Here is a 21,651-nt window from a genome sequence, read left to right as displayed (position 1 = left end):
GGAGGCTACAATGCTTGATAAGAAATGTACTCATTATCTTGCCCATGTAATTGTAACCCCTCTGTACAGTATTTTCACAATAAAAAATAAAAATATGTATGATTTTTAAAAAGTTATATTTTCCCAATGTTCCATCTATGAAGAGAAAGTAGGTAAATAGCTAAATTCTTTGGAAAACCTTCAAAGTTATGTTTCAAATATAATTTAATAAGCAATAGCTGCGAATACTTAAAATTTGCCAGAAATTTGGATTCTGATGCCCTAGATTTTCTGTCAGCCTCCCCAAGTCTCCAAGGACAGAGTTTAACTCAAGAGTATTTTCAAGGGTATCTTTCAGGCTACGAACAAACTCTGTCTTGATTTTTATTTAGCAACAGCCATCGAGTAGTCCAAGAACTGTGTGTGCAGATTATATAAGTAGTCACTTGAAGAAGTAGGGGTCCCTGGCTTCCTGTTAACTTGGCCCTCTTGAGCGCCATTGAGCTTGTGAGAGTGCTGGAGAACAGCTGGGTGCAACTCAGCCCTGTTGCCTAGTAGTCTTTGTGGAGCAGTCACAAGGTGTTGTTGCTGAGCAACCAGGGGGCTCAGTGGTGGCATATCATCCCCCATGGAGTTGTCAGTAGTGGTAGGGCTACCCCATGGGAAAAGCAGCATAGCCTGGATGGGGGCCAGGCCTCCTGAGAGGCTCCAGGGTTGCCAGCAGTAAGTATCTGACTTTAGCATCAAAGAAGATAGCGTTATATTCTATGAGGATGTGGGTTCTTTGTGGAGTTATTGATATAGACTTAATTAAACATGAACTGGAGGCATTGAGTTTTGGGTTCCGTAAGCAGTTAGTTTTTCATTGTGCTACATGGAATATGTACAGTTTCTGATTAAAATTAGGTAACTAAAGCAAACATTTGAGAAAAGCCAGCAAGGTGATCATATTCTGGGTAAGAGGACCTAGATGGTAATGTATTTGCTTCAATATAAATGCAAGATTATCTTACATTTTCTTTCTGCATAGAAAGGTCAGAAAATAACAATTCATCAAGACCTGGTCTTAGCTAGTTTTCATACTTAACACGGTACACAATTCACTCAAGAGAGCCGGTGAAAGTGTTGAAACGAATCAGCTCTCTCAGGAAGGCTAAGTTCTGCTTTTAGGATTTAAAGTTTCCGTGTTGAGCAATGGCTTTTATTCAAGATGCTGCCACATGTTTTAAAGGTCAAGATACAGCAATTGCAAATCCTAAAACACTAGCCTAGGATTTTTATTGGCATGGAGTGTTTGCAGTCAGAGTGACTTATAAGTTTTGGTGAAGATTAAAACAAGTTTTGTGCATAGTGCTTGGGCCTAGTACTCTACCATTTGAGTCCCAGTTTCTTTTTGGCAGATAAGTGGAGATAAATATCTCATAGACTTTCCTGCCTGTTTGGCTTAGAACTACAATCTTCACATTTCAGATTCCTGAGTAGCTAGGCTTATAGGCCATTAAGTCTTTTTAAAGGTGTTTTATACAGTTTCTATCATTTATATAATCAGCAGGAGCATTCTATTTATCTTATGTAAGAGATTTCATAATCTAACACACTGAATACTGTATGTGCTAGGTATTGTTCTTTGTGTTTTAAGGTTAGTAGGGCATCTGAACTTCTAACAATCATGTGAAAAAGATTATTAAGCTGATTTTATATGCAAGGAAGCCTTGTCTGACTCAGAGAGGAACTTGGGCCATGGTAGACAGTATAGATTTATAATTAGACTATGCATTCAGAATCCATGTTCTTGATTATTATATCATAAATATCACATGAATTAATGAGGGAAGTTCTGAATTTTCAACAAACTTGTTTTCAAACAAGTTTTTAAACAATTAGAGAGTTCAAGAGACGAAGACTACAGAATCATTTGTGTGACTAAGTTCACTTGATTTCTTCTTTGACTCTGTAGTTCACAGCTAGGAAATCCCTTCTTTGATCTAGCCCCTTTATATCCATTCAAATTCTATACATATGAAAATAAATGCATCAGATATTTGGTACTTTTAAGGTTTTTATGTCCACAATGAGATGATTTTCTCTGGCATGTGCTGTAAAGGAAAGGGGAGAGGTTAGGAGAAAAAAATAGAGGAAATACATTGGTGGTTCTCCACAAATTTCCTATTCCCTAGAGCTTTGTAATATAAAGTGAAACAGCACACATGCAGGAAATAAACAGTAAAAAGAGGAAAATCACACAAGGGAAAAGGTATATGTCAAAGGTAGGTAAAAATTTCAAGGATATTGCTTAATCGTAATCATCATGTATACTGAGTCATTTGCATATTTTAAGCTGAACTTAAATCCAGGGTCAAGGTATTCCTTACTATCTGATATTGTGAATATATCTCCCTATCTCAGCACAGAAAAAGAATATGGTAGGTTGCAGGGGTTAAATAACATATAAAGTGTTCCACAAGGTTCAGAACACAGAACCCATGTTTATAAAACTTTGAAATCTAGCCAGGAGCTGGTGATTTACACCTGTAATCCTAGCTACTTAGGGGGCTGAGATCTGAGGATTGCAGCTCAAAGCCAGCCTGAGTAGGAGAGTCCATGAGACTCTTATCTCCAATTAACTACCAGAACACTGGAAAGTGGAGCTATGGCTCAAAGTGGTTGAGCACTAGCCTTGAGCAAGAGAGCTCACAGGGAAAATATTTGCTTAATCTCCACTCCATAACAATAACAAGGGAAACCCACCATAGTTAAAAGCAAGTTTAACTTTCTACTAGGCACCTGAAAGGTCAAAGCAGTTTCACAGTCAGAGTTGATGTTTATCAACATCTTTTAAGACTTTGGATCAACTTTGCCAAAAACAATGTGTAAACTTAGTTGTAAAATAGAGGCATTACATTCTCAATTGGAAAAACCTGAGCTTATTTTGAATGTTTGAAATATTACAGAAGTAGTTTGACCAAAAAAATGGATGGACATTAAACTTTTTATTCACTGGTATCTGAACCATTAGTATATATCTGATTCAATCATTTTCACCCATTTTTTAATTCATTATTTAATGAAGAATGAATTTGAATGAAAAACTTTAGATAAATTAGACATATGACACACATATAAAATTTTGATTCTGGTCATTGTGTATAAATTTTAATTATCAACACATGGCTTATCAGCAATCAGAAAAGTTGATAAGCCATGTATTTTAATTTGTGATTTAAAATTGACAAATGAGAAAGCTTTACAACTTCAGGGGGGTGGGGAAGGAGAAGTTGGGGAGGTGGGGAGATAAGGGATAGTAGAGGAAAAACAAAGGAGGGGGTAACAATGCTCGATAGGAAATGTACTCATTACCTTACTCACGTAATTGTAACCTCTCTGTATAGTATCTTTACAATAAAAAATATTTAATTAAAAAAACCCAAAAACCTACATGGCTTATTAAATCAACCAATTTTCCTTCAGTTTTGCAGAATTGTCTAACATTTTGATACTACTGATGATGGTCATTTACTAATCAAGAAACCACAGCTTCCTTTTGTAAAATATCATCATGCTTCTATTCGAAAAGAACATGAGTGGCTGGGAAGGTGGCTCAGTGGTAGAGCATTTGCCTTGCATGCATGAGGCCCTGGGTTCGATTCCTCAGCACCACATAAGCAGAAAAAAAAAGCCAGAAGTGGTGCTGTGGCTCAAGTGGTAGAGCGCTAGCCTTGAGGTGAAGAGCTGAAGGACAGCGCCCAGACCCAGAGTTCAGGTCCACGACTGGACCCCCTCCCCCCCAAAAAAAGAACATGAGTTAATTTGTGAACATAGACTTTAAGAAATAATTAAAATTATACATGTATAAAATTATACATGTATATAATTATATTTATTATACATGTATATAATTATACATTATAATCTATGTATGAGTGTTTTATTATGTATAAAATTAACATACACATTTTTCAAGTACTTATGATTGAACCCAGTGTCTCATACATGCTAGACAAGCTCTCAGCAACTTAAGCTACACCCCAGGTTTTTGTTTATACTTTGCTCTTGGGACAAGAACTTGAGGTTCTGCCTGGGTTAGCTTTGAATTCGTGATCCTCCAACCTCTGCTTTCCAGATAGCTAGGGTTAGAGGTATATATCTCCATGCTGTATTTAACATATACTTTCAAACATTAAGTTGTGATGACCATTGTATGTAGAAAGGATTCCGACCTCTCATTTCAAATATCATGAAACATTTTCTATCCCTTGTAAGTATATACTCTGTAAGAATATATGGTGATTTAAATGGAAAAGTAATACAGAGAAAAATTTGAATCTTTCCAATATACTTCCTAGCTATGAGATCTTGGCAAATTACTGAATATTTCTAAGATTTAATTTTGTGATTTGTAATGGACATCCTAATACTTGTAGTATAGCTAGCATTTGTAGCTAGCATAAGTGTTAACAATAAAAAAAAAAAACCCTGCTTTATTATGGTTAGTTGCTTTCTCTTCCTATGGATAGTCCTATTATTTGACTGCATCCGCAGGCTTGTTGCTTACCAAGTCAGTTGTTATCCTTTCTGTCTGCTGGTTAAGATTTCTTACAACTGAGCCTGCTAGAAAACAGGTCATATTTCTTTGTGCTTTAAATTTCCTTCCTCTGCGATCTTCTTCCATTTGCTTGGTATACATTATACTCATTTCTACCTTTCTTACCAGAAGTCACTTGGTATCACTTGTGTATCTAGGATCGTGTCTAATGTAAAGGAAGAAGCTGATTCCTCAGAATCAATCCACATGGAGGTCCAGGACATATTCTTCATATCCTTTCACAACGCATTATGTAATGCCACCTCTTTTAGTCTCAGAGAAGTTCTCAGAGAAGGTCTCACCTGATGTCTTATCAAGCACGAACTCCTGTCAGCAGGAGAAATTGGTGGCTCAGTTCCGAAAGGGAAGCTGGTGTCATGTCACAGGGTCCATTATACCTGCCTCATAAAACTCCCCATCTTTTATTATACATATGGAAAACTTTCTTCAGAAAACCGTGTATGCATGTATGAGCATATTCAAGGTTGAGATATTGGACGATAATACATTACACATATACAGAATATACTGCATTAGTAGAAAAAAATACTGCAAACCTGGAACAGTTAAAAAATAATAATGTATCATTGTATGCTTCATCCAAAGTAAATGCCACACATTCATGTGTTCATGATGTTATGAATACATGTTACATATTACCATATAATTTCATGTGTAAGAAATGGCCAGAGTAGTCAAGTTTATAAAAAGTAGGACATAGGATCGTTGTTATTAAAGGTCTTATGGAAGAAGAAATAGGTATAGAATTTTAGTTTTGAAAGATAAAAGAAGATTCTGAGATGGATTGTAACTTTCAACCTATTGTTCAATGTCTGCCAATGTTCTCTTTTTCCCTGCCCTCCCTGGCTCTGATAACCAGGGGTCCTATTCCCTATTTCTATGAGATCAGCATTTTCAGATGCCCCAAGTCCAGTCCATGGGTAAAGTCATGCAATATTTCTTTTAGCTTTTTTTGATTCAAGATGTCTTTGAAATCCAGATACATTAGAATATAATTCCTCTGATGTTCTTTTCCTTTGGAAGCAAAAACAAAACCTCCAGAACATCACATTCCTCAAAGAAACCTGCAAGATGTTAGGAGTGTGATCACAGATCCCTTTCTAGGGTCTCAGACTACATCTAGTGTTAAACAAAAGAAGCAACTTTTAATTTTATTATTCTTAGGGAAGAGCACTAACTGTGTATCTGCTAGATTATTTTATGCTATCTTCCTTGAATCTTAGAGGAACCTGAGGAGGTAGGCCGGGTAACTGCATATGCACACTTGGTGAGCAATGCTTTGTAATTACCTACAAGAAAGAGACAAAATCAAAACCTGATAAATGGATGAGTTAGAATCCAATGTAGTTGAATTGACAACTCCTCTCGAAATACTCCATCTGTATGCTATGAAAAATGCCAAAGGCTAAGGGGAAAAAAAGTATGCAGATTGTTTGGATACTAATTTAAGAGAGACTAATATAGTGATGCTGGTATCATGAGAACAAAGATACATTTATTTAAGAATCATGTGAAAAGTCACCACATGTGATTCACGGGTCTCACTTGAATTTAGAGTTCAGTTAATGAGCCACTGTGAATGGTCTGTGGAGCCTGGATTGGAAGAGGAAGTTTCAGTTGAGGAAGGCTTGTGAAGGATATTATCCACAATCTCTGCAGGAATTGATAAGATGGAGGCCATGTGGATGCAGAGTCAGACTGGAGGGTGGCTGTGCACATGGCCTTCGAAGGAAAAGTGAGCTGCAGAGTATTGAGAGCCTGAAATGGGTAGAATTTGATTGTTTAACAGAAGATAGCAGACAGCATGAATGCAGACAGCATGGAGAGAAGATAGCAGACAGCATGAATCCCTAAATAGAACAAAATGGAGTCTCTTGCTTACATTAAGTCTAATAAAGTTGGACAGACAGAAAATACAAGCAGAGTGATATATTGATATACCTACATTCAGGAAAAAAAACAATGATTTCTTTAAGATAAAACAAATGTTAGGAAAAACATGGCTTTTTCATGCAGGACATCTAAGGTTCTGTTATGTATCTGCTAATGTATGTAGCCTACCTCAGTGAATGGGTTCCATTTTGACTAATGGTCAGTTGTAGCCACTTCTCAGAGAAGTGTATTTGGAAATGAAAATAAATAGGCTGTTGTATGTATTCTTATTTTTAAAATGGGGACATGTAATACAGAAATGCCTAACAGGAAAAAATGTGGGTCAGCTGTCTATTCATAGCAAATTTCTTGGTTATCTCTTGATGCTGAGGCTTTATGTGAAGACTGGATTCTATTGGGTTTGTTTCTGCACAAGCATGTCAATCACTATGTCAGGTGATCGAGGAAAACAATGTCTTTTCTCCTTGGCATTGAAAATCAAAGATGAACCGCTGCAGGGATATATAGATATTTCAGTCACACATTTGAGAAAGGCTGTCACTTATCTATCTAGTCAATAGAAACTTGAAAATCTGAAGGAAAACAATGTATCTTTCTATATTGTTGATTTTGCTCTTTGGTAAGAATGTTTTCTGACAGCTTCTTTTATATCATTAAAGACAAAACACAAGGACTTCTCAGAAGACAATTGATGAGTTGGGGTGAACAAAGTAATAAAAAAAAATTACACTCATTTATAAGGAAGCATAGACCTGATTGCTCAACGAAATCTGTCCTCTTGATCTCAGACAAATAGAAAAAAAATAGGATAAGGAATAATGGAGATTGCTTTAAAATTTTATAGTATTTGAATGTTTGAAATTATATATATTTTTTCTTTTTGCCCAAAAAACCACTTTTACATTACTTAAGGCAACAAAGAACTAGAAGCATTTATCCATTTCATTTCCTTTAAGGGTTATGGTATATTGAAAAGACACTCCATCAAGAGTAATCTGGGGAAAACAGAAAAGCCATAATAACTGAGACCATACCGGGGCAGAAGAGACAAAAGGTAGGTACAATTCATGTTCACCTGATCCAGGGGAAGTTCCTGAAATGCCTTTGCTGTTATCAAGCAAAGGACAGCAGAGAAATGGTAGGGTGAGGGTTCCTTATTTTAGAATGTAAATGGATACAGTTGAATTAGCTACTGTTACAAATCATCAGTAAATAATACATCCTGAGACCTTGAGGGATCCAGTTCCATCCTGTGTCAGCCAGGGACCCTGCTTAGTAGAGAGACAAGCTTGGTTTGCTAGTTTTTATTCTTAGCTGTGCTTACCTAAGTCATCCTTAGTTTAGGCAACTGGCCTATCATAATACTATTTTAAAATCTGTCATCTTTAAAACCTGGGAGAAATTCATGATATTGACATATACAGATATATATTATTTTCCTCATAACTGCTCTCTCATTGACAATTAAACACAAGTAAATTGTTTTGGGTGGTACTCGCCTCCCATGTTTGTTGGTACTCTAGTTTCATGTTTGTTTTTTTGGTGGTACTCAGGTCTCAGTAAATGAGGTACTCATGTTGGGTAGGCTTCATGTTTGGTAGGCAGACACTCTACTGCTCTCGCACCAGATCGAATCCTTCTTTGCTTTCTTTATTTTTTGAACAGAGTCTCACTTTTTGCAGGACTAGCCTGGACTGTGATACTGTGATGATCCTGTTTCTGCTTCCTGTGCAGGTGAAATGATGGTGTGGCATTACCTCACCCAGCTTTTAGATACATAATTTAGGTAGCTGCATAAAGGAATTGACATTCAACAACTTACAAATACAATGAATGTGATCAATGTCACCCCTTTCAAGGTTTTCACTCATCCCTCCCAATCCCATCTCCCACTCTTTCCTCAATTTTCTTTTTTTTTATTTTTTATTTTTGGGTCCAGTCGTGGGGCCTGAACCCTGGACCTGGGCGCTGTCCCTCAGCTCTCCAGCTCAAGGCTGGCTCTCTACCACTTGAGCCACAGCACCACTTCCAGCTTTTTTCTTTTTGCTTATGTGGTGCTGAGGAATCGAACCCAGGGCCTCATGCATGCAAGGCAAATGCTCTACCGCTGGGCCACCTTCCCAGCCCCTCCTCAGTTTTCTTACTGTCATAGAATATGCATTGAATTTTATGACTGCTTTCTCTGTCTTCCTGTCTTTAATGATCTAGCCCTCTCCCCTTGATCATAGCCCCCTTTTTGAATACAGATTTCCTGGTGTTTATTTTGTGGAACTGTCAGCCTTTCTCAGGAAGGCTGAATCCTTGAATCTACCACATTTTAGACAATACATTTGTGCACACCTTCAGCCCACTCAAAGTATTGACTTATAGATTTATACATTAATTCTAGTCTCTCTGAGTTTGACTTAGTATGATTTTATCAGAACCTTCCATTTCTTCACAAATGATTCTTTCTAATAGATGGGTAAAATTCCACTGTATTTATGTACCATATTTTCTTTTTTTTTTGGTCCGGTCGTGGGGCCTGAACTCTGGGCCTGGGCGCTGTCCCTCAGCTCTTCAGCTCAAGGCTAGTGCTCTACCACTTGAGCCACAGCGCCACTTCCGGCTTTTTTCTTTTTGCTTATGTGGTGCTGAGAAATCGAACCCAGGGCCTCAGGCATGCAAGGCAAGCGCTCTACCACTGGGCCACCTTCCCAGCCCTATGTACCATATTTTCAATATCCATTCATCCATTAAGGGGCATCTGGGTTGATTCCATATCTTGGCTATGGTACAGTAATGAACATGGTCCTGCTAATGGCTTTACTGTATCACATTTTGCCTAGGCTGGTTTCAAACTGCCTTCCAATCTCAGCCTATTGAGTAGCTACATAGGAGTAATATTTTTGATAATATTGATCAGTGGACATAAACCCCAAATTAATACATTTTTTTGAGAAAGAGTGAAACAGTTGTATGTTTTTGTGTAATGCAGTTGATTAGTGAGGTAAATATATCTGTATATGCCTTTTGAAAATGGAGTATGCATCCATTCAATAAGATTTTAGTCTCACTGCTATTTTGCAAAAATTTTGCAGGTTGGCAGAATTTGCTTTGAATCCACTTTGATCCCTGAATGTTTGTTTTGCCATGCAGAAAGAGACATGTGCTTTTCTGCTGTTGATTAGATGGTGGATCTGCAGATCCTGGAATAAACCTCCGTGGGGGTAAAGGCTCTCCCATTCTCCTCCATTCTCAAGTTTCTATGAGACTAAGGCTATGGTGACAGGAAAGAGTGGAAGACATTACATGAGGTTTAGACGTTCAGCCTGGCTTCCTAAAACTATTGTTAACCGTCTGTGATTTCATTCTTATGGTTCCATGTCTCATTGGAGCATCTAATGTCAAGCTTTAAGTTCATCATCATGCCCCTGATAATATTTCAATTCAAATTTACCTTTTACTGTGAAGTAATTTCAATGAAATAATTTTATGAAAACACATCTTTACACAATTCACTGAGCCATTCATACTATGAAAAGATAACTAGTCGAATTGTAAAATTAATTTTTTTATTCAAGGAAAATTAAAGGTAACATATAAAGTCATGTACTGAGCTAGTACTGTGTGTTGTGTATACAGTGATTTACAAATATAAGTCTATTTAATTCTCAAGGTAACTCTAAAAAGGGACTGAAAGTTTATACTTTTTTCTCTATGATAAAAGTGTATCTTGCCAAATGCACATATTTAGCGGGTGGGCGGTGATGTTAGGATTTGAGCCTAATTCTGTCTGATGTTTAAGTCTATATATATCCTTGACCAGCTGACAGAAAGGTTTGGAAGAAGCTAAGATGTTTTCCGCTTAAATGAGTAAGCTACCTTGTTTTCACCAGGTACTTTTTTATGATCTGGTTTTGAAAATATACTTTTAAGGAATCCATTGTCATACACCCAAAGAACTTTGTTACAGGGCTCCGATTCATTTTTCAGATTCACTTAATAAAAAAAAATCATACTGAAACACTCCACAAATAAGAAAAAATATCAAAAGAACTATAAAAGGAAAAATGACAAATATTTATGAAAACATGAGCTAAAGGAATTAGAAATACACAAAATCACTTAAGGATAAAATTATATCCTATGAATGTGACAGTGAAAATTTATTAAAAATAATTTAATAATCACAGACCAAAAAATAAAACTTGGATCTGTTTTATTTCTTAATGGATAACAAATGACATTTGATAAAATGTCATTTTTTTCTTTCAATAAAAAGGTGTAAAGAATTTTGAACAGATTGATGTTAAAAACTGAACATTAAACATTAATAGACTCTCAAAAAAGGGGAAAATACACTCGCATGGCAATTTAGGACTAGAAAGTATGAATTAAAATGTAAAACAGTGAGTCCATGAAAAGAAATTTCTAGAGGCTTATTACATGTCCAGTTTCATCACCTAGAGAAATATGATACAAATTCTAACTAATGAAAAGGAAACGAAATATTTCTGATTTCTTATTTATATTCACTAAGATCTAAATGACTCACACATCTTAGCTTATTTAATTTTTATAACAATCCCAGGAGGTATTAATTATTATAAGGTTTCATTTTCAAATTAGAAAGTTGAGACCTATAAAAGCATATAACTCAACTAAGTTGTAGAGCAAGAAAGTATCTGAGTTCAGATAGAGCTCAGGAGGCTGGAATCATGAGTCTTTAGGCTTCAATATTATATCATGTAGACTCAAAAGTTACAATTATTTTTCAAAAGATGATACTTTAATAGATTTTTAATATTATTAATCCCAAGAAACTCAACTGAGAAACTGTTAGAGCAAGGAACCAAAGTTAAGTAAAGCTATAAAAGATAGGTTTATATAAATGAAAGTTCATTATAATAGCAATAAATTACAAACACAATGAAGTGCCAGTTACTGTAGAAATGATTATCTATGAATAAACTATTCTTTGAATAAACTATGCAGAAAATATGCAAGACCTAAGTGAAAAAAAGAACAGCAATGATATAATAAGAAACACAAATGAGATTAGTAGTAATGAAGTTCTACATTGCATGTTTGGATAAAAATAATAAATGTTCTATAGCCATTCTGTTCCCTAAACTTATAAATGGTGCTGAAGATCTACATTACATTTTTGGATGAAAATAATAAATGCTATAAAATTATTTTCTTCCCTAGCCTTATAAATTTAATACAATTTTATTTAAAAATCTTGAAGAGATTTTAGGGAAAAGTTTGCCAATAAGAGAATGGAGAACCTGGGAATAGAACATTTTTGAAAAGGAAGAATAACAAAAGAAGGCAGTATGAGTAACTCTAAACAAACACTGGTTTAAAAGCATGTATGTTTAGGGCCTGGGAGGGTGGCTCAATGGTAGAGTGCTTGCCTTGCATGCATGAGGCCCTGGGTTTGATTCCTCAGCACCACATAAGCAGAAAAAGTTGGAAGTTAAGCTGTAGCTCAAGTGGTAGAGTGTTAGCCTTGAGCTGAAGAGCTGAGGGACAACACCCAGGCCCAGAGTTCAACCCCATGACTGACAAAAAGAAAAGAGCATGTTTGTTTATTTGTAAGTTTTACCATGCCCAGAAAAATGTCCTGTATATGGTCAAAAGAACTATATAAAAGGGTTTCTTCTCATCATTGGTAATCAAAGAAAAAGAATTCTTGGCTGTTTTGTTTGAAATAAGACTAACAAAATCAAATAAGCACAACTCCAAAGATAAAGGAATAAATCTTGTTCATTGTTATTCTGGCTAAACTGCCACTTTTTTGAAGACTGTCAACAAAACAAATCAAAACTGGCTTATAAGTAGTCAATTCTAGAAGGAAAAATAGGAGATAAGAAAAAACAACAACCAACAAACAAAAAGCAGAACAGATAAGATACTTTTGTGGAGGAGAGTAAAGGGGATATACAAGAAAAACAAAGGAAGTTAGCCAGTTAACCTTAGTTCTTACAGATCAAAGTAATTGCTAATTAATATTCAGAGTGGGCAAATCTCATTCCTTTATCCAATTAATATTCATTGAACTTTTGCTCTATATTCTTTGGGCTGGAATGATTTGGGGTTCAGCTGATACACTGTTGAAAAGGCTTCACAGTTTCCCAAAGTTTGTGGAGCACCATCATAGAAACGCCATGTTGGAGAAAGACTGGCCAAACGTTCTGAAGAATACTAAGAGCACTGTATTAGGAGTGGCTAATCTCCTCCTTTAGTAGGTGCCAGGGATAGCATGCTAATAACTTCAATGCATTGAGAAATATCATACTTAAATGATCATTGTGTGCAATCAAGGGGGCAAAACTAGATTAAGTAGATGGTATGGGAGGAAGAAAGATTTTTTTTTTAACTCAAGGAATGGCTGCTTGAAATTGTAGGGATCTAGTTCTGATAACCCAGTGTTACCATAACTTTGCTACCATTTGGTAGCAAAGGGATCTATATGTTGAATGGGGAGAAGTTGGCAAGAGGTAGTTGAGTTATTCATTTGGATTGGTTACTGAAATGACTAATCTGAGAAGGGCGCTCCTGAAAACAACACAATGAGGAAATCCTATGCTCAAAAGAGTCAAGCCCACCAACTTTTCCATTTAACTCTGAGGTTTTAGCTAAATCACTCATCCATGACTCTTAGTTCCTATATCAAGGAAATTATTAGTAAAAGTATATATTGTACAACATTGGTGAGAATTGAATAATATAATGTGTCTATGAACTAATTATGATGTTTAAAATAAAGTAGGCATTTCAAAAATAATATTTTGTAGATATTTTATCTCACATTTCTATAAGAAACTAGGATTGTACTTAGTAAACATTTAGACTTTCTAGATTTAAATAATATAGAAAATGAAAGGGAGACCTATTGTAAAAAGAACTTCCATATTTTGTCTTTGTAAATAACAGAACCTTTCTGACATGCGCCATCATATTAGAAAACCAGCATTAGAAAACTCAACAGACCAATTGTTCCATTTTATTAGCACTCTCTTACTTGTCTGAACTTAGTTGCTGAAAATATTTAATTTTAACTCAGTCTTCATATTATGATATAGGACCCATATTTTCAACTTGAGTTTGTTATATCAAAGGTGGTCATGGATAATGTGCTCTGACCTGTTGTAATAAAGCATGCTTATACATGTTGGATGAGTACTGGGGAGTTACTCAGTTTTGATTGCTGTGTTGCAATCAATTCCTATTTTTTGTTATGTTATTGAAATCAATCATTGGATTATTTATATTAATGATTAAGAAATCCAAAAGGACTCAGTTTGTGGAGCTAAAGCCAGATTGTGCTAACATAAGTGTAATAAAGCATTTAGTGATCATCTATAAATAACATTATGAACTTAATGAGCTATGACTGACTTGGGCATGCTTATCAGCTACAATAAATGAGCCCTATAAACACTATACTCTTGGCTAGAATGTGGCTTGCTGGTAGAGTGTCTAGCATGCATGAGGCACTGGGTTCAATTCCTTGGCACCACATAAAAAAATAAAATAAAATAAACGAAAATCACCCCACTCTACTCTTTTATTCTGTGCTTCTTTGATTAGTTCACCTTGTTTTTACTTGAAGTATCTGTATTCTGTTTTCTTTGAATTGTTTCTATTACTATATATTTATTGTATAAAGGGGTTTCATTGTGACATTTCCATACATTCATACTATGTACTCCAATCAGACTTATTTTCTCTATAGTAGAGTACACAGATTGTTCTTATCTTGAAATGCTTTGAGTTATGATTTCCCACTTAGTAATGATGTAAAAACAACACTTATTTAGTAGCAACTATAGTTATGAGTTTTAGTTTTAATCTTTTCCCAGGACAGCCATATGTAGTGTATGCTAGCCCACAGACCAAGCCATAGTTCTGATCAGCTTCCAAACCTGCAGAGAAATTACTAAGATTCTGCAGTGAACTCATTGCTATGCTCTCGTGTTCAGTAAGTTAAGTGTGTTAAACATATTCAATTCACAATAATTTCAGTTGAGAAACATTTTATAGTAACATTACTTTATGACTAGTCAAGGGACAGCTGTACTTACACTAAAATGTTTAAGTGCAAAGACAAATGAAGAGTAATAAGATCAGTAGGGGTGGGGGATAATACAGTAAAGAATTCATTGTGTACATCACAAAATTAAGAAAAGTAAGGGGGGGTGAGTTGAAGGGGTGACACTGGTCAAGATGTACATACACTGCATTGTTATGTGGCACCTCCTTTGAACAACTGTAATTTTTTAAAATATGAAAAAAATTAAGATCAACTCTCATTTCCCAGAATTGACTCCTTTCATTTTGAAGTATTTTCTTAAACTCATCCTTTTAAGTAAAGTGCTATATTTACTCAAATCTCCTCTCCTATAAATTAGTTTAAGTGATTCTAATCCATTTTATATTTTTACTTGGAACCATCCTAGTATTTAGTCTTGGCTTACAAATTTGAAATTTCCAAAAACAATAAGTATTCATTCTTTTAATTTTTTTCTTATGAAATTCTATTTCATTTGCTACTCACATTGCATGATTTACCTTACTTCTACATCTAGCCTGTGCAAAACAGAATGATATTTCTGAAACAATTAGAAGAAAAACGATTCTTGTGTCTTCTTCTGCTATAAGTAATGGAACTTTTTAAAAAATGCTAAATCCAAACTATATGGGAAGTCAGAGAATCTGTTCAAGAATCTGTGCAAGCAACCACAAGGGAAGATGTCTGCTCAGGCTTTCAGGGCAGAGGTCCTAGAACCTCTTCCTGTTTTGAGTGTTGCTCAGCGTATGAATTATTTTTATCTAAAGTTATTCTTTAGGCATTGTTTTATATATCTGGTTAATGGCAATTTTGTAATGACTCGATCAACACTTAAAATTAATTTAACAGGACAAAGTATATATATATATATATATATATATATATAGCTTTCTGGCTCATTATTCTATTTGTATGGTATATCCTAGGTTTAAAAAAATAGAGAAATAAGACAATGAATTCTTAATGAAAATACCTACTACCCTGACTTCAGAAGGACTGATTACAATATAGCTTCCACCCATCATTTTTCCTAGAGATGTGATCTACTGGGTAAACTCAATACCTTTATTCACTGGGGTAAAGCACTCTCGTCTTATTTGCTCTAATAGTTTAAGAATGAGGGCTGGTGAATAACTTGTCACTGGCGATCAGAATTTATTTCTTTTCTAGTTAATTGCCAAGTTGTTGTCTCCCTGAAGTTGTTTTGATTTCTGGCTTGTTAAAGAACCTGACACATCTAACTTTATAGAGGTTTAGATATACCAGAACACTACTAGAAACAGGAAATTGACTCACTGGTTAAACCACAGGAAACCAAGGAGTTTGCATTTCCAACCCAGGGCTTATATTTCTTTAATGAAAGCTAATCTCAGGTGTTCTTCACAGTTAGACAACATAGTGTGAGAACAAATAATTCCTTATTTTATTTTTATTTTAAATCCAAACTATACAACTCCTAAGATTATAAAATGCTTTTAAATTTTCTCTTACTTTGCTTTGTTCTGCTTTTACATTTATGAGATAAGTAAAATCAGTGTTCTTAATTATATTAAGTGAAGTAAGCCAAGCCCACAGAAACATAGGTCCCATGGTTTCCCTTATTTGCAATATCTAGTATATGTATGAGTCAAGCAGAAAAGGTCAGATAATGTGATGTTAGGAAAATGAACCCTTAGATCTGTATTTAAATGTTTTTTTTTCTTTCATGCATTTGTTTCTAACGCATTTATAAGATTAGTTCTTTGTTGCTTTGTATGGTCCCTCCCCCACAGTATAACCCCTGCTTTCACTATATTTGATGTCGGTATAATCTGTGGAGGAGAAAGGGAAAAACAAGTCATTTAAGGATACAGGTGGACCCGTTGCAACAATGAGAAGTACAAGTTGTCATGTCGAAAATGAACTTTACAACTTTGGTGGGGGGGGGGAGGCTGGGAAGGGATGTGAAGGGTAAACAAAGGAGGAGGCTGCAATGCTTGATAAGAAATGTACTCATTATCTTGCCTATGTAATTGTAACTCCTCTGTACAGTATGTTCACAAAAAAATCAGTGTTCTTGACTATCCAGTAAAAATGATAATTTCTAAAATACTATAATCCAAATGACATGTAAATATCTAACATATGTTAAACATTGGGTTTCATCTAATTATGTTCTTAATAAAAATGTAGCAATCCTTATGTTATACTAGGAAGGTTAGGTTCTGAGAACACATACTGTTTTGGTTCATTTATTGTAAATCTATTATCCAACCTTGGAATAAGCATAGAAATTATAACAATAATTATAATTCAACTTATAGGGAAATGTACATGTGCATGTACATGTTTGGTTGGTTTTTAGACAGAACCCTAAAAAGTTAAGATTACTTCCAAAAAAGATGGCATTAGGTAGACACATAAACTCATCAAAAGGTTTCAGGGAGGGATTTTAAGTATTGAAAATAAAATGTGTTCTATAGTGGTCCTATGTCAAATCTGGCTGCATGAATCTCAGAAATCACTAAAAGACACAGCACAATGCCTTAGATCAAATCATGGATTATCAAATTTGAGTTTAACTTGTACCATTTATAAAATGAGTGGGCTCAAGCAAATTAACTTTTCTGTCTCAATGTATTTAATCTGTAAAACAGAACTGATAGGGTTATTAAGTTTTAACCAGTTGCCATTTGTATAATGCTTAGAATATTGCTTATAGGTTGTTTAATGAAGTGTTGTGTTTCGTGTTTATAGAGAGTATTTTTGCTTTGAGGATTGCCATCCTCAACTGTCTCTTGCCTTTGTTTTGTGTTTGTTTTGATTTATCACATGCCCATAACTCTTGTTGAGCAACCCGAAGTCTGTTTTCGTTATGCTTGAAAACTCTAAAATGGAAATATTTTCAGATTAAGGCAATTGAACTGCATAACACTGACAGAGGAGCTTTATGACAGAGGGATGGATTGTTTTTGTTTTAAAGAAAAGGCAGGCTCATGGGAACTGGAATTTATGGTAGGAGAAAGTCCAACTATGTCAGTGGACTCTTTTTGCAGGAGAGAACAGTACTAGCAACAGGTAGTCATGACTCTCCAGGAGGGGCCAGCAAGGGCAGCAGATGGTGTCCCCACAGGTGAGTGGGCCCTGGTGACACAGAGTCTGGAGGAAGATAATTATTTAGGTAGATAAGCAAGAGGTCTGATCCCCAAGGTTGAGGCTAGGGCTAGGGCTTGAAATGCAGGCTTGGGGATATTGGGTAGACTAGCACAAAGGTCCTATTTGGGCAGTGAAGGAGCCAGACAGACTTTCCTAAATACTGACTTGGACATCCCTTAGAAAAAAACACATGATTAACTTTCAAAAACTGGAAAACCATAGTGTTGATCATTTAAGTGTGCTTTGCCAATTATTTTTGTCTTTTTTGGAAAGCTTCAAGTTAATTTCAGACCAGATTAAATCCCCTACAGTTGAATCTTTCCATGTAGCTCTGATTAAAAGAAGAATAAAATGTGGACATGCTATTCTTACTCTTCTTACTTTTCCTTAGGAAGAAGTCATCTATCAGAGAAAAGAGCACAAAATGAAAGGAATAGGAACTGGTTGAAATGCTCTGCCATTGAGAGAGAAAAATGAGTGGAAGTTGCTGAAATTGTCTTACACTAATCCAAGTTTGAAATGACTGTTTTCCTGGGAATTATTTAGGGAATTATCAGGCCTTACTATGTTACTAGAGAATACTTTATATCAAACCAGTAATTACCTCTCCAAGGAGCAAAACATTGGACCCTAACTCTTGCCTGATTCTTAACTTTTTGCAAAAGTGTTTAGTATTTATCTAGTTCATAAAAAGGTACCTCATCTCTCTAGTCTTCATTCAGGGTATTTCTTATGATACTGGTGTTGGTCATGGTTCTTCTCCTGTAGGATCACTCAAACCTTCATTTTTAAAGGGTCTGTACCATTAGCAGTCCTCAAATTCTAATCATGGATGATTTATTTTTTATTTTCTGTTACTAAGAACAGAACACTACAGAGCAAGTTACAAAGATAAGAGATTGATTTTGGCTGACAGTTCTAGTTCAAGGTCAAGGGCTTGCATTTGATGATAGCAGACTTCCAAGGTGGAATTCTACATGGTAAGAGACAGAGGTACATGTGTGCTTATAAGTCTTCTGTCCTCTCATCTCATAAAGCCATCAATATTCAATCATAAGATCTCTACCAGGATGATTTATTTTTAACCATGTTCCAATGGCCCTGTTTCTAAACACCATCATTAAGGTTAGGTTTAGACTCTTAATACCCAAAAGAAGCCATCAAACTCCAACACGTTTCAGAGGTGACAAACAACGCTCACAGTATAACAGATGCTCCAAGAGATCTCTTTCTTCTAGACATATTCTTTACCTCCATTGTGTATCAAAGCCCTGTGACACCTCAGTAATTAGTATCAGTCAGCATCAAATTTTATCTTTTTTTTGCCTATTGATTCAAAGTGTGGGCATCACAAAGTGGTTGGTATGGAACCTACTTCAATGGGATTATTAATGTATCTTAAAGGAAGCACTCTTTCTTTTGAATCTAAGGCCTTTGGCCACCAAGGCATAATGTGGCTGAATTAGTAATCAAAATTGTCCTGTGCATGGCCAAAGGTATTAATGAATGTTATCTATCACTAGATTGATGAATCCTGGCTATAGAACACCATGTATTGATCATATACAGATGGAAATTTAGAGCACAGGCACCGTCTTAGTGGATATTTCCAAAGCTCAGCAAGGTTCTTCTACCTAGTTATTCATCAAAAATGGTTCCACTATTCCATCATATGTTGCTGACCTAAAGATGCATGATGGCATGCTGGAAAGACACTTAATGAGAATTTCTATCCTGTTTTGGTCTTTGATGAAAAGTAATAGCTATGTGGAATAGCAGAACAGTTAATTTAAAAATTCTGTACATTCAGAGAGTAAAATTCTGGCAGATACATTGCTTGCTTGCTTGGAGAATACATTTATTTCCAGTATATCTATTCCAGTAATTGCAAACTGTTGTTGTTTGCATGATGGAAATAATCTACTGTAACCAACCTGCTTCTGGGTACCTTGGATCACCACTCAGATGAAGGATGTCTTGTTGGAATTCAGTGTTGATGCCTTCTGCTGGCTATCACTAAATTGGCTTTGGTGAATGGAAGTCCATGCTGCCGAGACCAAATCTAAGCTTCCTCTTAGTGATCATGGAAACTATTAATGAATCCATTGGGTAAAGATGCTAGTGGGTAAAGTCATCCTATCTGCTTAATTACTAAAATCCTCTCACCATGGTTACTTTTTGTTTAATATTTATGGAAGATACACATATTTTCATGTTGTCTTTTATAGAGATCTACTCATATACCCCCTCTTTTTTATTGTAAAGGTGACATAAAGAGGGGTTGCAGTTTCATTAGTTAGGTATTGAGTATGTTTCTTTGTGAATAGTGTCACCTTTCCCCTCATTTTCTCTCGGATTTTTTCTTCCTTCACCTGCAACCCCAAGTTGTATAGTCATTTTCAACATAGTGTCTAGTGAGTATCATTACTGAATCAGTTCATCCTTTGCATCACTATTTCTGTGCTTTCCCTTGCCATCCCCCAAGCAGATAAATTTACAAACAGGACAAGAGTATAGAAATAAAAAACAGTGACAAAAAGGGAGGGGTCAAAAACACACAAAAGACCCACAAAAAGTAAAATAAAAAACCCCACTTGTTTTCATTTCTTGAAGTTCATTTCCATAAACATCATTTTATATGATCATCTACACGTAGCTATTGAGCCCTAGTGATCTTTGGGTCTGGCTTACTTCGGTAATTATAATTTTTACAGGTCTTTCCATTTCCTTATAAATGGGGCAATGTTCCATTGTGAATATATACCACATTTTCTTGATTCATTCATCCATTGAGGGGCATCTAGGTTGGTTCCATATCTTAGCTACAGTAAACAATGCTACACTGGACACAGTTGTGCTGGTGGCCTGTGTTTTGGTTTGTTGGATAAATGCCCAGGAGTGAGATTGCGGGGTCATGGGGAAGGCTCTATGCTTAGTCTGTTGAGGGACCTTTGTACTGCTTTCCAGAGTCGTTGAACAAGTTTACATTCCTAAGAATAGTGTAGTAGCATTCCCTTTTGGCCACATCCCCCCAGCATCTGTTATTGTTAGTTTTCTTGACAATGGCTATTTTAACTGGGGTGATAGTAAAGATCATAGCTAACAATATAAATAGGTCACACACCTCTTCTACAGATGCTCGTCACTAACTTTCTGGTCATGTTGCAAGTTGATGAATATCCAATTAAAATGATGGCTATATACTATGACTTTGTGTAGTCTTATAGTGTCAGCCATATCTCTATCCAAGTAAAGTGAACACTGCCTCATACTAGAAGTTATTTCAAGTATGAAGACTTTTCTTTATCACTGTTTTTCATAGATCAATTGAAAGGGAACTAAATTGTAACGAATGCCCACTTCCAAGTGACACTTTGATATTAAGCATAACCATCCACAAACCAGGCTCAAATTTCTCTTCCAGTCAGTTGATCTTAAAGAGCTTCCCCATGATACTATAGGTGTGAGCTGGAAGAAAAAAGGCAACATGGAAGGATTAGGAACTATGGGCATATATGCCACTTTCTGGTATAAATTGTTGCTTCAGGGTTTATTTGAGCCCTATCTCATATAAACTACTTCCATTTTCTCTTGGCATGTTGCTGTGTATCATCATATGAAGGGTTGATGAATCAGAGAGCTAGGCTAGCTCAGAATGGATAGCTCAAGTCTCATGGTAAATTGGTGGACCATGATTGCATATTCACTTTCAAAAATTCAATCACACGCTTAAATGTGGTTTCTCAAGAGATAGTAGTTATTTTCAAAGGAAGGCAGAGCTTTGTTCCAAAATTCTGAGGTCTTATTCTGTGATTCACCTGTAGACCCTGCTAATGGCTTAAAATAGCATCTCTTTTATAACTGGCACTTCAAGCACTATTGAATCTGATGAATCATATATCCCAACAACAGAGCAGCATACAAGGAAGACTGGGTTTTTTGAAGAGCCTTCTTGTATTCAGAGATTTTTTTTTCTCTC

At 35.7% G+C, this 21,651-nt stretch overlaps 1 protein-coding gene across 4 annotated transcripts in view; it reads left to right on the top strand.

The window, feature by feature from the left end:
* Positions 1–21,651, top strand: part of Pkib (protein kinase (cAMP-dependent, catalytic) inhibitor beta) — a 96,467-nt gene that overhangs the window by 15,407 nt on the left and 59,409 nt on the right. For 2 of the 4 annotated variants that reach the window (XM_013035118.1, XM_013035119.1), the window contains one exon: positions 7,432–7,529. The exons of 1 other annotated variant lie outside the window; for it this stretch is intronic. The gene's annotated coding sequence lies outside the window, so the exon portion shown is untranslated. Of the gene's footprint in view, positions 1–7,431; positions 7,530–8,140; positions 8,210–21,651 lie in introns of all 4 variants that reach the window. One more of the 4 variants, XM_013035120.1, reaches the window with a different exon arrangement.

The sequence above is a fragment of the Dipodomys ordii genome, unplaced genomic scaffold, assembly GCF_000151885.1.
Source record: "Dipodomys ordii isolate 6190 unplaced genomic scaffold, Dord_2.0 Scaffold204, whole genome shotgun sequence".
In the NCBI taxonomy this organism is placed as follows: Eukaryota; Metazoa; Chordata; class Mammalia; order Rodentia; family Heteromyidae; genus Dipodomys; species Dipodomys ordii.
This window is presented reverse-complemented; position numbering and strand designations above follow the sequence as displayed.